Source organism: Eurytemora carolleeae, unplaced genomic scaffold (assembly GCF_000591075.1).
Source record: "Eurytemora carolleeae unplaced genomic scaffold, Eaff_2.0 scaffold68, whole genome shotgun sequence".
Classification (NCBI taxonomy): domain Eukaryota; kingdom Metazoa; phylum Arthropoda; class Copepoda; order Calanoida; family Temoridae; genus Eurytemora; species Eurytemora carolleeae.
The window spans coordinates 130,148-142,868 of record NW_019396093.1 but is presented as its reverse complement, the minus strand read 5'-3'; the positions used below and the strand labels follow the sequence as shown (position 1 = coordinate 142,868).

The 12,721-nt window shown below is 29.1% G+C and overlaps 1 long non-coding RNA gene across 1 annotated transcript; it reads left to right on the top strand.

Moving 5' to 3' along the window:
- The first annotated feature begins 8,815 nt into the window (after positions 1-8,815).
- LOC111718478 (uncharacterized) lies at positions 8,816-10,585 on the top strand. Its single transcript, XR_002769052.1, has 4 exons — positions 8,816-8,852; positions 8,907-8,985; positions 9,753-9,806; positions 10,532-10,585. It is a non-coding gene; the product is annotated as an uncharacterized LOC111718478 (long non-coding RNA).
- The last annotated feature ends 2,136 nt before the right edge of the window (positions 10,586-12,721 follow it).

Below are 12,721 nucleotides of genomic sequence, written 5' to 3'. Positions count from 1 at the left end.
AGCAGACGAAATTGTTCAGGAAAATATTTAGATTTTTAAATTATTTTTACTATGAATATTAGAATAATAAAATCATAAATACAAAAATATTAAATAAATTATAAAATCAAATATTAAAGTAAAAAAGTTTACAATTTAAATTAAAATCTTTCCTATTTGTGAAAATCCAGCTAATTTAGGAAAGCTGGTGATAAGAAAAAAAAGTTTTTAATTCAACAAGTTTGCTTTTCTTAATAATGAAAGCTGGCAATTGTGATGAATATTTTTGAGAAGATGAATTTAGTGAGCTGGGGACCATAAGTATTTTTTTTTGAGAGGGTGGAGGGTTTATTTTTCAAAATGTATACCCCTATATTTTAATAAAATATTGTTGGTTACAGGAGAAGGATAGAGAACTGATCTGGATACAGGATATACTGGATAAACATAATTCTCACATTAAGGTCCCAAAAAACATTTTTTTAAATTTAGGTTCTTAAACCAAATTTCCGAAAAATATTTTATTTTTCTCTAAGTTCTTTATTCTTAATTGTTAACCAAAAAACTACAGTGCTAATGTATTTTTTTGAAGAAAGAAATCATGTTTCGTAATTGTAATTTATTACTACAAAAAGCAAAATAATAGTAAAAAATTTTAATTTTAGCTTGAATGTAGATTAGTTTTTAATATTTTATGCATGCATGCATATATCTATATATAAATTTGGCTTGTCTGTCTGTCTGTCTGTCTGTCTGTTTGTATCCAATAAACGTCAAAACGGCTGAACCGATCGGGCCCAAATTTTTTGTGGGACATCTAGGGACCCCAGGGAATTTTTATGAATGATCAAAATTTCAAATATTTGTCTCCATCAAAATTCGATCGTCATTAAATTTTTGAAAATTTTGAAAATCCGCGAAATTTTTGTGAAAATCCGCGAATTATTTTTGTTTTGTTTTACAATGTACACAAAGAGAACATGTTCACAATTAATTTAGAAGATGGGCGCGAAGCGCCCTCAAAGGCTAGAAAGAAGGGCGCGAAGCGCCTTGAATTTCTAGTAAATGTACATTTAAAGCATATAACATGCAATATAACTTCAGAAAAGGAAAACAAATTTACTATAAAAAAAAATGTTTAAGGAGAAAGATAACGATTACATAAACCTTAAACATTGTATGACGGAGGAATCAGAGACAGTTCATCAAATAGGAAAACCATTTTGCATCATTAAATATCTTTATTTTTTAATCATTGTTTATCTTCAAATTCAACTTTATTGCAGGCATCTTTTTAAATTAAGGGTCCGCCAAAGATACATAAGGGTTCGGTGGGGCAACGACACTTTAATGTCGAGACTATCTAAACATTTGATGAATGACTTCCATACTTGTCAAGATTTCAGTGGAGGGGTGGGGGCGGCGGGGGGCCTTGGAAAATGGTTTTTATAAATAATCTGAACAGAAAACTTAAATAAAAATAAAAGTGATAAAATCAATTTCAATTTTTTATTTTATCACCTTTTCATGACTTCAGTTCTTGAACCCTGATAGTGCGAGGGGAGAGTATAGTAAACATTTAATTTTCACTAAAGAACCTGTCAAATCATTCGTTGGGATGTTTAGAAAGATGAAAATTTCCCTGTATGATAATTGAAGGACTGCAGTATGGTTTTGGTGAATTATATTGGCGTTCAAAGCCTAGGGGTGTCAGAAATGATTTTTTTTTTGCATATTTTTAAAAACTTCTATAAAACTTTTTAAGTTTAATTTTTGATAAAACTTTTTGTTCTGGATGATTGCAAATATCTATCTAAAACTTTCTTAAACCGGCATATTTTTTCTATATTCATTTAGTTAAGAGTTTGAGTCAAAATAAGTATTAATAAATATTGCTTTATATCGAGTAGATATCCTTAAACATACCGATGTNCAACTTGCACATTTAAACTTTGTCTAGTCAAATTCCTACCTCAGTTTTATTTGCATTGATTAATTTGTTTCATTAAGTACAATATGCAGTATACATTGTTGATACTATAGTACGCATTTAGTGTTATCACGCATAAACAAAGTGATAAATTAGCAACAATCCAGAGGATAAAATGCCATGCGTACGACAGAGATCGCACTTTTTCTCAAGACCTCAAAATTTATACCTGCCTGCATATCTATATATATATTATCTTTGATTTTCTCGGGTATTCAAGATTTGCAGTACGATTTCATCCCATTCAAAGGTTCATTGTAAACATCAATATGGTGGCCTAAACGTACTCAATAGTTCCTACCAAAGTACAGATATATCAGATGTCCTCTAATTTCCCTGTACAGTGTACATTCTATACCTAATTTAGCGTATACATTGCCACCCCCTGAATGTGACATATCAATTCGAAAATTTGTGGGGGGAGTCCTGTATGCCGAGTCTATTAGCGCCTGATCCAATCAGGGTTTAGTCATGTGTTTGTTGTCTATTCTGAATCAATAGAAATAGCATAGCGGTGTCATCTATCTTTCTATCTATCCCATTTTCCATTATATAAATAAATCCTTCAATCGGCGCTATCAGTAAATATTTATTCCTACTGAAACTATAGTGTTCAGTTCCATTATTCATTTATTTTACTTATTATTCGATGCAATAATGAGTGTTTTTGCAGAGAATGAGATGATCCGACTGATTCAGGTAAAACAGTTTATTTTTAAAGATTTTTAAAGTAGATTTTTTAGATTTGCTTCAAGTTTTTTTCTCTTAAGGTTATTCAGGATGAACAACAATCTAGCTCAGAAAAAGACAAAATTATCAAAGGTAAAAAATTAAATGAATTTAAGAATATCTATATAAACATCAAAACGGCTGAACCTCACATGATCTAAGGGAAGGTTTAAAGATCGTTAGAATGAAAAACTTCACACAAAAAAAAATTAATTCCAAAATAGATGAAAAAAAAACAATTAACAGTTTAAATCGAAGACAAAATAATGTTTGTAAAAAAAGGTTTCAAATGTAATAAACAGCTTTTGTACATGACGTCTTGAATTTTAAAGACTAACAGACCCTAATAACCTAATGCATGGAGTGTTTAACTATGCTATACTGTATAATGTAGGCTACTTGTGAATGTTCTGTCAGGAAAAATCCTAACATTTTGTTTACAATAACGAGCTTACTTTTGCATTTAAAAATTAATTTTATAATTACATTACAATTACGAACAGAGTGTCAGATTAAAAATCTGTGAGACATTTGGTTCATAATTTTGAAGAAAATGTTGTTCTATAATTCCAAAAAGAATTATTGAATGTTTTTCTAACAGTGTATTTTTGAAATTACTTATTTTCCCCCAATTTTCAATATGATAAATCCTTCCTCCAAGTAAAGGTTTCAAACTAAGTGATGAATGATCCAAAACGTTGAATAATCTTTATAATATCCGAATATCTTTTTTTCATTTGCAAACTTTCTACTAACATCTGGGACAGAAGCAAATTTCTTTTGTAGGGAAGGGGGGAGGGGGACCATATCCCTTCCAATCCTTTGCGCTAAAAATCCCCCCCCCCCGATGCTCTTTTTATTTTTGCAAGCTTCTTCTATAATTACATTACCTAAAGCATGATTCGCATCAGTCAGATTTTATTCATCATACAGTGAGCTAAAAAAATTGTAATTTTGTGCAATTTTAATATCGCCCTTACTATACTTTATCTGTAATCTAATTTGCATACGTATATCTATATACAAAATTTTAACTTAAGTGGTTCTCCACTTAACGAATGTTATGTTCGATTTATGATGGTTTCTTTAAAAGTCTCTTCCGATCAAGAATAAATAAGATGTCCATGTTTTTCTCTCGTAGAAAATTGTTTATTTTCAATTGTTATTGTAAAAATAAAACACTTTTTAATTAAGAGAAACGACCATTAAAATTATAATTTAACAATAAATTCACTTTGACGTTAACTTTTACTTTTACTTTGTTGTTTATTATCAATTATTATCAATTAAAATAACACTCATATCACCCCCCCCACACACTTTACATATGATTTAACCCCCCTCCTCCGGACCATGGGCCTTTAAATTGCGTCCTCATTTCGTATGGAAGATTTATGTATGAAAATTTAACTGTTTAGTTTACAATTGTATAATAATAATTTAACAAAGACAGAAACTTAATTTAAATTTGTTTAAATTCTTGTAGATTTGCTCAGAATAGTAAATATAAATAAATTTGGATAATTATTTTTAGCCTGCTCTGATGAGATCTCAAAGATGCGAGCAAAAGTTGAAGAGAAAGAAACTGAACTTGGTAAGAAACTACGCCATTAATGTGTTCTGTGCAAACCCATGTAGACAATTCAGAATTTATTATTTGTATACTCTGCAAAGTTTGTACATGGTTACCCTCTAAAAATGAGCCTTTATAAATGGCGACCTGATACTTTAAAAGATAACAATATTTACCATCTTTAAAGAGAAAATTAATGATTAGACAAAGAAAGAAAATGGTTAATACAGCTGTAGGGAACCAGGAATGTAGATAACAGACTAAATATGCTAATTCTATAAAGTTGTCCCAGAAAAAGTCTTATTCTTTGTGGGTAACCCTGTAGAAGACAGAAAATAAATCTAAACAAAACAGAGAGTTCTGGAAAGTTAACTTAAAAGTTCACCCCAAAACTAAGCCGGTCTGACTTATAAGCTAAAGCAAAAAATTCCTATTTATACTACAAATAGTGTCTTAATTAAATGTTAAGGTTGATTGGTGAATTTCAATCTTTTTTTCGTTAGAGGGGGGGGGGGACTTGTCATGTAGGACATTTACTGTTTGGTTGCTCTTCCAATACACAAATCAACATAAAATAATAATGTTGAATATTTTTTGTTTTAATTTCATCTTTCCGCCTTAACTTCTTCTTCGTTTGGCTCTCTTTAAAGGGACTGTAAACGTAGTTTTAAGTGACCTTTCATTTATAGAGTTGCATTATGCATGTCCGATTCATAAAAATGTTTCACTTCCTTAATTATGCTTCAAAAACAAAGAAGTAATTTGCCAGAGTTAAACACACTTCAATCATTGTAATATTATTGATAAAGGTCCAAGGGTTAAGGTTGTAAGCCGGGCATTCCCCACTTCTAATTACAGCGACAGTCCCATTCAGAAACAATAATGAATTTGAGCAAACAGTGCTCACGAAAATGTTTGTTTATTTTGTTTATTTTGTTTGTTTGTTTATTTTGTGCATTTCGTTTATTTGGTTTATTTAGTTTGATTAGTTTATTTTGTTTATTCGTTTATTTTGTTTATTTTGTTTATTTTGTTTGTTTGTTTATTTTGTGCATTTCGTTTATTTGGTTTATTTTGTGTATTTTGTTTATTTTGTGTATTTTGTTTATCTTGTTTATTTAATTATTTTGTTTCTTTTGTTTCTTTTGTTTATTTTGTTTATTTTGTTAATTTTGTTAATAATATGTATTTTCTTTGTTTTGTGTATTTTGTTTAAATTGGTTAGTTTGTGTAATTTGTTTATTTTGTTTATTTTATTTATTTTCGAAATTTTGTTTATTTGCTTATTTTGTGCATTTTGTTTATTTCGTTTATTTTGATTATTTTGTTTATTTTGTTTATTTTGTGCATTTTGTGCATTTTGTTTATTTTGTTATTTCGTTTATTTAGTATATTTTGTGTAGTTTTTTAATTTGTTTATTTTGTTTCTTGAATTATTTGTTTATTTTGTTCATTTTGTTTATGCTATTATTTTCTTTATTTTGTGTATTTTGTTTATTTTGGTTATTTTGTGTGTTTTCTTTATTTTATTTATTTTCATAATTTTGTTTATTTGGTGTATTTTGTTTAATTTGTTTATTTATTTATTTTGTTTATTTTGTTTATTTGTTTATTTTGTGTATTTTGTTTGTTTTGTTTGTTTTGTGTATTTTGTTTATTTAGTTTATTTTGCCTATAATTGTTTATATAGACTTTATAAACCGGTGTTGCCCGTAGAATTCAAAAAAAAAATATTCAAAAATTCGAGTTTTGAATTAAAAAAATATTTTTTGCCTTTGTCATACCCGTGCTACCCATGAGTGTTCAAAAAAAAATTTAGCCCATTCAGATCAGCCGTTACCTATAACATTAAAAACCATTTGAATAAATTTTTCAAACTCAATAACATATTAAGATATCACGTTTATCTAAAATTCATGCATCCTTTTTTTTCTGTTAATCTTCTTAATTTATTGGTTCAATTTAATATATATGCATATATATATAATATCTTTAACAAAAAACACCTCTTTTACACTAACATATTTTCGAACCTTATCAATGCTTGAAGTGAATAAAGCATGTCCTCAATTTAATTATTATTCAAAAGTTTCAAACAGACCTTAATTGTGAAGGTGTTGTAGGTGATTTTGTGAAGGTGTTGGACAAGTTGTGATAAAGTTGAATGATGACAAATTATGACACATAGTTTAGTTGATAAAAGTTGTTTGGAAATTAAATTGTAAATATTTAGTATTTTTTTGTTTTTGTGTTGTTTTGGCTAACTGGGTAGTGTAGAACGATAATTGTCTTGATATCATAACTATTTAAAACAGCGTCAAACAATCATGATATTTTTGTACCTTATCGTTAGTTATTTACAACTTTAAAAACTTAAGAATAAAAAAATGTGTTTGTCTTTTATTTCACAAGTTATTAACCCTCTCCCTGCTAGGGTGAACTTGACCCCCCTTCCTTCTAAATCCCATGTTTGATGTCCAAATATGACAAATGATACATCATTAGAAAGCTCTTATAAATCTGGCAAAAAAATAGAAAATTTGCAAAAATTGATTTTTTTCAAAATCCAGTTATATATATAGAAAAAATGTTTCAAAAAAAATTCCAAAAAATGAGAACATATACATTTTTGAAAAGCCCATGACCATGTAATCTTAAATATGCAAAAAATTAGCAACATTTTGAGTAACCTGATGTATAATTAGGATAAACTAAAAATGTGCAAATTTCTTTTGATGGGTTGTATGCAAACAATTTGCCAAAATTTCTTTGCAAAACTTGAGCAATCCGGCCGTTTCCTTATGTCATAGGCTTTCTAAAAAGCTAAAGATTATCAAATTCTGACAACAGAAAATTGGCCAAAACAAAGATTTTGTTTGTTACAGGAAAATGTAGTCATAATAGGCAGTGTGCCTGAGGACTCAGGAATTTAGTATAAAATCCCAGTTTTATACCTAAAGGGAGGGCTATGGGCATTTAGGAAAAGTCAGAAAATTTCAACAGCCTCAGACCAATACTTTTTAAGTTATGTAAAAAAAACTACTGGGAAGGGGATCAATTTGACCCCCCCCCCCAGCAGGAATAGGGTTAACAGAAATAATGAATCAAAAAATCGAACAAACATTTTAAGGAATAACGATGTAAGACACCATTTAAAAACTGTTAAAGTCCATCTCTGAACCTGATTAAACGTATAATTTGGAACTGAAACTCACACTTTCTGTGTGAACTTTCACAAGTTGTAATGTACTGCACGTGCATTACATTTGGGTTATAAAAATGCAAAGTGATTAAATACTAAAGTGAGCCATACTATAGTTATTTATAACTTAGCCTGTATTTATAAATTGGTCTGTACGGAATGCACAGTACAACAGAAACACAAACACAGTCTTAGAATTTGTATTTAACTTAAATATAGATTAACGTAAATTAAGATTTCAGAAGTTAATTTTAGCCATTTTACTGTACAATAAATAATTTCAGACAACACAGTATAATGCCTGCATGCATAATCTGTAAAACAAGGAATGTACAATTTGTGATACCGAAAAATGAAGATCTTCGAAACATATCTCTTGGTCTTCACTTTTTTATTTTGACAGATTTAAGAGTGGTTGAGAACTAGACATAGTTTTAAAGATATTAAGCGAGGCGTATTTAGTTTTTTTCCTAAGTAAGGGCTTATATTTCTTTCTTTTCTTCCCCCCCCCCCGAAAAAAAACACATATATTTCACTGATCCAGGAGGGAAATGAGCCCCCATAGCCCCCCCTGAATACGCCTCTGGATAATAACATTAGTAGTTTTAAAGATAAATTTCTATAGAATTAGAAGTGGCAGACAAAATAAATGAATTGATTAAGCGACTATATAGTATTTACATATAAACTACATACATCATACAAAAAATTTGATTTCTAATTATAAAAATTTTGAAATTCTAACTGAAGATGACATTTACATGGGTCTTTCGTCTATTTTTTCTAGTCTTTACTTTCCAAATGAAATCTTTTCATGCAATTATTTGATAAAGAAATTTAAAGGAATTTCGAGTCTTTGCCACAAATTCTGATTTTCTTTTCAATTTGCAAGCCAGTGTCGAAGACCTTACGATTTACGAACTACGAATTCTGTTTGAATCAAATATTATAAGTTTGAAATGTCAAAGGTTTCCACCATGACTCAATTCTCAGAAATTAACAAATAAAGATAGATATCACTGAATTAAATTGGAGATAAAAAAGATTTTAAAGGTTATTTGCAAATACGATGTCTCGCGTCATTATCAAATATCGCCTTTACATGAATTAAAGCCGGATAAACTTTTATGTTGGAAACTATTGTTTTTTAAAACTTATATTTTTATGTTACGTATTACATATGTGTAAGTGGCAAATAATCTATTAATTTTTATTTATTTGATTTATTTTAGAAAAACTAAGAACTACGGCGGAAACCAATATTGGGTTTACGATAGCGGAGAAAAATAAACAGATGGATAAAATTGCTCAAGAGGCGGAGGAAATTAAAGCCGAGGCGGATCAAGAATATAAAAAAGAAATTCAAAATCTTAGAGAAGGTAAAAAAATTATATTAAATAAATTTTCTAAAAAAGATTTATAAATTTTTTTAGAGTTGATAAAACAAAAAGAAGAATTAAAAAAATATAAGGAAATCATCCAAAATCTTACGAAGAAATGCAACGAAACAAGGTAATTAAAAAACTAAATAAATATGCCATAAAGCCCTCTTTCAGCCTCACGCAAAAATAACCGGATCTAATTGTATGTGCGTATAGGGTGTATCGGAATAAACTCAGTTAAGGCATGAACTCTCAATTACGGTACAGCCCAACACTTAAGTGTAAAGCTTCAATCATAAAAGCTAAATCCAAAAATTAGACTCAATAATTTTGAAACCTGATCTGGGAGCCTCCTCCAGAATACGATTACCATGCGGAATATAGAATAGAGATTAAATTATTCTGCAGATTAACAAAAGATTGGGATCAAGTTCCCAGCTCTGTTCATCTAAAGCACCCCCAGTCCTGCGCTTTGCCGCAACAATTCATATTCTGCAGTTTCCCGCATTTATTAAAACCCAGCTGCTATACATTTCAAACTCGCACACTCTTCATAATTTATATTAGACTAAAGATGGGTATGTATGAAAAAAAAATTGTAAATAGTTAAGAAAAAAAATATTTAAAAAAAAATTATGTTTCATGGATACAATAAAGTTTAATAAAATATATTTATACTTTAAATCAGTGTTAATTTTCGTTTTGTAAAAGTTCATTTCTAGTCAAAAACCATGGATGAAAAACTATAATCACCTGAACAAACAAATAATAATTACCAAGACAAACAAACCTGAACCGTGTCTTCACTTTTTAACCCCTTGAACTCTGCAATGCGGGTTTCTTAATTCTTAACATAATTCTTCTAATTTTGATGCATTCATTTTGGAATATATTTAGGACCGAGGTTGATCCCCTGGTGGATATGAAAACATTAGAAACTAGATTAATTAGGTATGACTTTATTTATTCGAATTTATTTTCGGATTTATTTGCTTACTTACTTTTCATTTAGCAGTATTCTTATGATATCCTGGATTTTTGTTATCTCAAACCTCGTCTGAAACTTATTTGACATTTTATGGTTAATTTTAGTTAGCTGAATTTTAGTTTAAAGAGAACTGAAAAAAAAACTATTAAATCGAAGAAACTAATTAAATTCGGTTGAAATAAGTTCCTCTCATTCTCTTTCAAAGCGACCAGAGGCCGAATTTAAAGAATTTGAGCAGCGGCTCAAATATGGTTGGCTTCACTTAAATTTGTATTAAATTTTTAAGATTCAGGCCGGCGCTCAATTTAAACCGGTTTTTGGGGGATTTGAGACTCGGCTTAAATTCATTAAATTCGGACACAGAAAAACACTGAAAGTTTCGTATAATTCTTGTGAACGGGCCGTTTTTTTCCCTTTTTCCATACCAATACTTTACTCTCTTTTTGTAGCCCTGACTATAAACATTTTAAAGGAGTATTTGGCTAAACCTAAAAACATCGTAGTGCATCTGTCTCATTGTTTAAAAAAACTTTGGGTTTGGCTAAATGATAAATGAAAAATGATATTTTCTTATTTCAACAGATTTAGATTAATTAACTGCGTTAATTAAAAAAAAGTCCAGCTCAGGTTTTATAAATAACATTTTACAGATCTCTTTAATTCTTTGTAAATATTATTCTTTTTGCAGGGAACAAGAGCAAAATGCAGAATTGGAAAATGAGTTAATTATGCTCAGGAAACCAAACACAAGAAAATATCATTATTTAAAGTTTTAAACTTAAACACTTTGATCAAATTATTTCAAGATTTGTTTAGATAAAAACAGTTTTATTACAATTCTGATTAGAAATTTATAAACCAGAGAGGTCGTTGTTTCAAAAATTTCAAAGGCATAAATAATTATCAAAGTTTTGTTCTTAAATTAACGTTTAATCGATCGTATAAGGGACTGTAGCCGGAAAGGGAATTTTTAATTATTTTAGCAAAAATATTGAAGCACGCTAACAGAACGTGCATCTTCTTCTCAAGACAGACAGACAACTATATCTTCATTTAAATCAATCGACAGTTCGTTCCTTTAGGAATAATACACCTAAACAGAAGACAAAAGTCTTTTATACATATAAATATTTAGATTTAGTTCAGATACATGTAATAAATGCCTTATTCCAATAGTTCTTTTAAGTTATATCAAATATCTGTATGCTCAAGTATGTATCAATCCAGATATAACCCTCTGTATTCTCAAATATGTATCAATCCAGATACAACTCTCTCTGTATTCTCAAGTATGTATCAATCCTAATACAACTCTCTCTGTATTCTCAAATATGTATCAATCAAGATACAACTCTCTCTGTATTCTCAAGTATGTATCAATCCTAATACAACTCTCTCTGTATTCTCAAGTATGTATCAATCCTAATACAACTCTCTCAAACTCTATACTCTTAACCGAGAGTATATGTCTGACCGTAATAAAACAGAGTTCATATTCAACTCTCTATATTTTGGTAAGATTAAACTGCCCGATAATACGGTCAGGTGATTATAACGTTTTATATATACAGGTAGGTTTAGGTTTCCAGGATAAAGGGATTATTACTATATTTATTACAGACACAAAACTTTTTATAAAATTTCGAAAGTTTTTCAAGTTTTGGTTTAGGTTAAGTAATGAAGAACTGCGTGTACAGAATAAGGTTGAAAAATATTATTTCAAGTGAAAAAGAAAAAAATAATTTTGGCAAAAAAAAACAAATTAAAATATCATTTGCTGCAAGTATTTACAAAAGCCTATTGTTGCCTTTTAAACTTAACCATTTTTATTTTTATATGTTTTATACACTCTGAGATATGTTTAGTAAAGCTATTTTTTCTTAAATTTATTTTGATATTAAATAGTATTTTTCCTAGAACCTGAACGAGATTGAAAATACAGGAAATGATCCTGTTGAGACCAGATTTTTTTAAAGGGAATGTTTGCAAAAAATGAAAGGGATATAAGCTTACGGCTAAAAATAAGCGCCTTTGATCGCTACTAATCTTACTTCTATCCGTTGTGTCTAAAGCAGAAAATTGTTAAAAAAGAATCATACCACAGAACGTAGCGTCCATACAAATTCAGAAGGTTGTAACATTCAACTCGGATCCTAAAAAAATCAATTTAATTCCAAACAAATCATTCAGATATTACAACCAATAATCATCGATAATTTTTCGACACATTCGTATATAGTTGATATTTCATAATCTTTTTTTTTTTATTTTTTATGATCTGATCTATAGTTACTTTTGAAAACGTTTATTCCTGTTTCGAGGATTTTTGATAATGAAGACGACATTTTCATTTTTCCAGGAATGTTTGAAAATCTAGAGCCAGCAAAATATTATTTTAAAAAAGAAAATCAAAAATATTATGAAATATTAACTATATATGAATGCGTCGAAAAATAATCGATGACTATTGGTTGTCATTATCGTCATGATAGAGTATCCTCTCGTCTAATCCGGGCAGAGCTCTAAAACCAGTTAATGCAGTGCAGACATAATTCATGTACTTATCCTGTATTCGGGTTTTTTTTTCCTTTTAAATTGATACAGCAATACAATCATACCAAGACACCCAACCACAACAAACCGAGGAAATTCAAGAGCGATATGAAAGATTCAAATGCATAATTGCATCCTTTGAAATTTTTAATAGCAGACATCTTTTAATGAAATAATAAAGCTTTATAGTTTTAAATTTTTTTGTATTCATTTATGGAGTTATGAGGAGTTTAGGAGTTTTGAAGTTTTCCAGTGTTGAAGTGTTAAAGTGTTAAAGTGTTAAAGTGTTAAAGTGTTAAAGTGTTAAAGTGTTAAAGTGTTAAAG